This window comes from Callorhinchus milii, unplaced genomic scaffold, assembly GCF_018977255.1.
Source record: "Callorhinchus milii isolate IMCB2004 unplaced genomic scaffold, IMCB_Cmil_1.0 Scaffold1, whole genome shotgun sequence".
Classification (NCBI taxonomy): Eukaryota; Metazoa; Chordata; class Chondrichthyes; order Chimaeriformes; family Callorhinchidae; genus Callorhinchus; species Callorhinchus milii.
Window position 1 is genome coordinate 92,237,205 of NW_024704742.1, and position 7,242 is coordinate 92,244,446.

The following is a 7,242-nucleotide window of genomic DNA, read 5'->3' on the forward strand; positions in this document are numbered from 1 at the left end:
TGGGCAAGTTTCCTTACTCCACACGCATGATAATAATCCCTTAAAACAATAATAAATTGGTCACTTCAATCCACCACTGTTTGTGGGACACTCCTGTGCGCAACTGGCTGCCGCCTATTTTGTGTTCAAAATAAAAATAAAAAATTATTTTGAAGACGTGATAAGGTGCTATATCAAATCCAAGGATTATTATTATTATTACAAGGAATTCCCTGCGAGCTTCCCGGTGGGCAGCACATCTCAGCATGAAATGCGTGAGAGCATTGACACTGTCTTCCTGTCCGCAGCTCGGGCGCACATCCCTTTCCAATTGAACAATGGTTCCATCAAGCAGTAGCTGTTTGCCTCTCTACAGACCAATCGAGGTGGATTCCAGGCACTGGTTGTACGAACATGTGTTCACAAACTCGGACTCCAGGTAACGCCTTCCAGTAGCTGTCGTCCCCAAGCCTCATAGTTTCCTCATTGGCTATCTGGCATCTGCCTTCAATGTGGTGGGAGGACCTTTACACGACAGCTTGTGACATACCAACCACCTTGATGTTCTTGAGCCCCAAGTCCAATGTTGCATACCAGGCTTACTCAGCACCGGCTGCTCAATCCAGGTCCTCATGTGAGGGACCTTGGCAAATAGACCTGCCCGCTGTGAATCTGTCTCCAGGTTGCTTAGTGACAGGTCAGTGTAGGCCGGAGCCCTCACTTCCTGTAGCAGCTTCCTGTGTTTGTTTGCAACAAATCCACCTGACTGCTTGATCCTGGGCTTTGCAGATTGGCCAGAATAAGCCTCTCCACTGCATCCCCAGGAGCTCAGATCCATAAAGGAGGACTGTTTTGCACACAGGTCTTGTGTGCCACAAGCTTAACCTGCATTGGGTTCTTGCTGGCCTTGAAGTGGGATGAGCTTGACCAAAGTGCCCTTCGCCCTTTCTCAGTGCAGTCTTTCAGGACAGTTTCCAAGCTGAAATTGGTATCCACCACAACCCAGAGGTACCGATAAGAGTCAACAATTGCAAGTGATGCCCCTTATCAATTGCCTCAATGTCTTCCCTTGAGCTGCACAGAACCATGATTCCGCACTTGGGGACCCCACCACCATGTCCCACCGGTTAGCCCAGTGTTCAAGATGTTGGGAGAGCGCAGAAGGTCCCCAGGTGAGTCCGTTTGCAGCACAATATCATCTGCAAGCAGAAGCACTGCAATCCTGTCAGAGACGCCTGGAACAGATGCACCAAATCCTTCTTCCTCTTCGCCATTCAACCCGGCACTGATGAACACGTCAAACAGGGTGGGTGACAATCGACAGCCTTGTCTTACCCCACTTTCCAGAGAGATGGGCTCAGTTAGTCCACTGTCAACCCTTACATGGATCTTGGAGTTGGAGTGCACATTCCCAGTAAAATCGAGGATTCGGCCATGTACTCCCATGTAGGCAAACATGGCAACCCAATTGTGAACAGGTGGATTTCATAAAGGAGATCAGCAGTATCTCACAAAACAAATAACCACTTTTTTGGCGGGATTGTTGGCCAGGATACCAGGAGAAACTACCTTCTCTTTTCAAATTGTGCCATGGGATCTTTAATGTCCACCTGAAGAAGCACACAGGACCTCAGGTCAACATCTCGTCCAAAGTATGACACCTTCAACAATTGTTGTGATCCCGCTTCATAACTGAAATTGTGAATATATGTTAACCCATGTAGTCGAAAGAAGTATTTTAATCAATGGTTTGAAATGCTTATGATGAATAGATACCATTTTAATTAATGGTTAAAAATAATAATGTAACTAGAAAAAGGTCAAGATGACTTGTTATTGTAGCTAAAGATTGTTGAAGATGTTTGTACATAACAAATTCATGTTTCAACTAGTTTTTGTGCTGAGGTTGAGGTAGTTGAAGAGGTTTTCCCATAACAAATTCATGTTGGTGTTAAAGATGGTTTCTACTATAATTCAGGTTTTATAACAAATCGTGTTCTTCTATATTAATAACAATTCTGCAGGTGTAATAACAATTATGGTTGAGAAGAATTAACAACATATAACAACTGTCAAATAAAGTCCACAGCTCAGCTGTCCATCGTTAAAGATTCAACTTTGACTTTGTGATCAATCTATCCAAGCAAGAGATTTTGGGTCTGAATCAAGAGACTTTCCATTGATGCAAGACTTTTGCCTGCTGTTCGGGACTTTTATCAACTGACTCCATCAAAAAAGCAAGATTCATATGATTTATGGATTAAGCGATTGTCAATTAATTTACTTTGATACGGACATTTGTCTATGCTATTGACCTGTCTGTTGTATTTATAAATGGAATCTTGTTGTTGTTGTTGTTGTTGTATTTGTGATAATTGAACTAACAAACTTTACATTTCATATTAAGTAAAGAAATTTTCAAAACATAAGTTGCTGAGTATCTTTGGTTCCTCTGTTCTCGGGTCCTTAATTAAAGGAAGGCTATAAAGAATAAGCTTGTCTTATTCTGCTCATTGCCCAGAACCCAACAAAATGCAACACATCTCAGCACTTAAACGCAGATTATGTGAGTTCAGTAAATACACGGATGAGTGAAGAACAGCCGTCTATGTACTTATTATTATTATAATGCGAACATAGAACATTCAAAAAGATACAACTGTGGATTCATATCACAATATTTTCATCTCCACCCAATTTGTATAATTAAGAGGCACATGTGATAAGATCACATTTGGTTCGATCACATGTTTGTTCTTTCTGACAACCCTAAATTTTTCAAGTAGTGCAGCTTTTCTATGTTAAGCGATCAGAGTATTGATAAAAAAATCATTAATTAATTGAGGGGTTATTTTATTAGTGAGAGTTAATTCTAGGTCATACTTTACAATTAAGGACTTCAGTCGAGGTATTAGCCTTAGCTTTTAGAACACTGCTTTTACTGTGGTCAGTCTCTTGTACTTTCACCTTCCACAACAACCTGCCAATTAATTCAAAGGCAATAATACCGTAAAGCATGTATTTACAGTATTAAGCTGCTTCCCCAAAGCAGCTGGATTCCATTTTTTAAGACTTAGTTTGAAATTAAAATAATTGTGGTGTTTCACTAAATACATGTACAAGGTAGAATGGCTTCCTTACTTGGAAAACAGTTTCCAAATGGGAAAACTAAAGAAATCAAGCTAATGACATATTTTTATCTGTATAAAAAAAAGCTACCTTTAGTGCTTTTTATTAATATTTTTGTAATACTTTCTTTCCAGTTAAAAAGTGAGGCGATTTCTTGCCTGGGAATGAGGAATAGTACATTTTTGTATTTCGGCCACCCAGTATGAGTTTGTAAGCACAATTCCTTATCCCTTTGTCATCTAATGTTCCTGACAGTTTGTCATCTAATGTTCCTGTTGTTTTTCTGAGTTTCAATTAACATCGTTAAGAGAACTACTGTATTTCGTAATCGAACTTTCATTTGGCAGTTAACGCTTTAAAGTTATTGCCACAGAGCATCCCCATAGCAGCTGGATTCCATTTTTTCAGACTTGGTTTGAAACTAAAACAATTGTGATGTTTTGCTACATACATGTACAAGGTAGAATAGCTTCCGTACTTGGAAAACAGATTCCAAATGGGAAAACTAGAGAAATCAAGCCAATGACATTTTTTTTATTTAAAAAAGGCTACTCTTGGAGCTTTTTATTAAAATTTGTAATACTTTGTTTCCACTTAAAAAGTGAGGAGATTTCTTCCCTGGGGATGAGGAATAGTACATTAGAATCAGACAGTCATGGGGGAAAGCCACACATCGTAAAATCCTGTGAAATGCTTTGAGGCATCCTGACAACGTGATAAGGCGCTATAGCAAATGCAAGAATTATTGTTTTTATGTTGAGTGTGCAAATTTGAATACAGTATTTCAAGTGTGTTCTAACCAAAATCTAACATTACCTACTTGTTCTTGTATTCAGTGCCGCTATTCAGCGCCTTGGGCCGTCCTCCCAACGTGAAAGGCACGTTACAAATTAAATTTTGTATTGTATTTGTATTGTATATAAAATCTACAACGACAAGAACAATGACTTGTATCTATATGAATCTTGTAGCGTTTAAGTAATGTGGTTTGATGCCTAGCTGGAAAGAGTGGGAAGATGACTGAAGGCACATTTGATAAGGAAAGTCTTCAGGAGTGATTTGAACAGGGCAAGACAGAGGGATTGGGAATTCTAGAATTCCATTTGATTTTTTCATGGTCATGTCTACTTGCACCATTGTTGTCGAATACCTATGGGGTAAAATGTGTTGAGTACAACAATGCGTTAGTTATGGGTAGTGCATTACCAAATCCTGCAAACTTTACCCAATACTTTTGTACCCTTTGGTCTCTCTGTTCCTCTACCCCATTAAGAATGCAACATTAAAGATCTATTTCCTATTTTTCCTCCCAAAATGTACACACAATCTTTACCTACTGTTTCTACAAGTAGAATCCCAAGGAAGTGGGAGCTGCTGGTAAAGCACCATTGTCTATGGATGCCAACAAATTCAGCCTCACTGCCAAAATATACTACTAGGAATTTGAATTACCCACCTTATCATCGAACCACTCCAGGGAACCACTGGTTCCAGGGACGCCTAACAGTGACTTCCATAAACTCCAATGTAGAGAAAATCCTGTCCTCAGTGCAGTCTACTGTTAGATTCCACCACTGCAGAGGCACACAATCCTTCTGCCTGACAAAATGACCAAGGCTCAGTGGAAGGTGGCCCACTCAAAAAACTCTGTGTAGTACTGTACTCGCTGAGGCACTGTTCAGAAATTCAATTCAATTCCTGGCCTATTGCCAGCAACAAAAATCATACCAATCACATAAATAAATACAGGCATTACACATTACACCAGACAGAAGGCAATTGAGCAGAAACAGTCTTGAGGGGGGAGGAAGGGGAAGGAAATCACATTTTGTACAGATGTATCCTAAATAATACATCTCAAGATTGATATTAGGATCTGGGGATTGCAGGTAATGGAAGACATAGGAAGAATTGTATTTAAAACTACTCTTTTTAAAAAGAAATATATTTCAGAAATATAAAAATATAGGTATACTATTAATAATAATCATTGCAATGATATAGCACCTTATCATGTTGCTGAGATATTTCAAAGAGCTTCACAGGATATATTGTGAAGTGGTGTGACTGTGTGATTGAACAGAGCATCCAATTTATGCACAGCCAATTTCTCGTAGCCTTGAAAGGCACCATATATCTTCAACTCTTCTAGGGTAATCAAAATAGCGAGTAAACAAAATGATTTTGTTCTTATAATTTTTTTAAAAATAAAAATGTAGGAATGCTCACCAAGTTCAAATTTATATTATTTTGGCTAATCTTCCACATCATTTATATCTTTAGGACAATGAATAGCCTGCTGCAGGATAACCTGTATGCTTTGGTCAAACAGTGTACAAGCAGTAGTAAGCCAATGCATTGCATTCTCAAGATTCAGTTTGACAAGGATAGCTAATGAACAGTGTACCTGAGAACAGGTATAGCTGCTTTACCGTGAGACAGTACGTCAGCCTGGCTTAGTTGGTAGCACACTCTCATCTGAGTCAGAAGGTTATGGGTTCAAGCCACGTGTAGGGACTTGGAGCTTATATAGTCTCTGCTGATGCCCACGTGCAGTGCTGGGGTATGCTGCACTGTTGAGGTGCCTGCTTCAGATGATATTTTAAACCGAGGCCCCATCTGCCTGTTCAGGTGGATTTTAAAGATCCTAATGCACTATTTAAAAAGAGAAGGGAGTATTTCCTGGTGTTCTGGCCAACTATCCCCCACACAAAATTGGTCAACCACTTCATGAACAATAACAACAACAACAATAAAATTACATTTGCATTGCGCCTTTCACGTCAGGAGGACGTCCCAAGGCGGTGGACAATAAATGTTTCAGACCCGAGCTGGGGGTTGGGATCGGAGAGGTGGAGAGCAGTGGTGGAAGGAGGGTGACTGAAGGCACAGTCGAAGAGTAAGGTCTTGAAACAGATCTTGAAGGAGACAAGGGAGGGGGCGAGGCAGAGGGACTGCGAGATGGAGTTCTAGAGGGTAGCGAGAGAGTTGCTGAAGGACCGCCTGCCAATGGTGGGGCGGGTGAGGCGGGGGACATGAAGCAGGTTAGAGCCCCTGAGCGGTGGGAGTAGGCAGATTGGTAGGGGGTTAGGAGGTCGCAGAGGTAGTGGGGAGCAGGGCCATGGAGGGCTTTGAAGGTGAGGACCAGGATCTTGAACTGTATCCTCTGTGTGATGCGAAGCCAGTGGAATCGGGCGAGGATGGGGATGATCGAGTCATGGGGCCTGGTGCAGGAGAGGACATAGGCTGCACAGTTCTGGATTATCTGCCGCCTATGGAAGGAGGAGATGGGGAGGCCAACAAGCAAGGAGTTTGCATAGTTGAGCCTGGATGTTATGAATGTGTGTATGAGGGTCTCGACGACCCCCAGTGTGAGACAGTGGTGGAGCCAGGCGATGTTGCAGAGATGGGGGAAGGCAGAGCGGGACATGGCGCAAATGTGGGGTAGGAAGGATAGTTGAGGGTAAACAAGACCGAAAGGTTCCAGACTGGCTCAGTGAGGTGGAGTGTGCAACCATGGATGGTGATGCTGTCAGTGCCTGAGGTGGAAGCGTTGACGAGAACCAATCAGGAGAGCCTCGGTCTTGTTGACGGTCAACTGTAGAAAGTTAGCTCTGATAGAGTTAGCTCTTCATAGCTGTTGGTGGGAAATTGGCTGTCTGTAAATTGGCTGCTTTGTTCAATCACAGTACAGCTTGTGAAGTGCCTTGAGATGTCTTGACAACATGATAAGGTGCTATATCAAATGCACGGATTATTAGCAGTGCACCTATATTTTAAAATGTTTAAAATATTTTGAACTATTTTTAGTTTTTAAAAATAGTATTTGTATTTAGTTTGCATTTTGTACTCTATTTGTATTGTATTTGCATTTAGAAATAGTTTTTTGAAAAAAACTATTTTTAAATACAATTCTTCCTATGTCTTCCAATAACTGCAATCCCCAGCTTTGAATATCAATCTCAAGCTGTTTGCTAAGGGTAAGAAGTAGAGCAAGGAGTACATTTCCTCCAGTTTTCTCTGCCATCCTGCATAAAATTATCTGGTATCTTATCAGCACCGATATGGTCATGAGCCAGATACAAATTTTACCAACCAAATTTTGTTGTCATAAATCATACTGGGTAAATGATC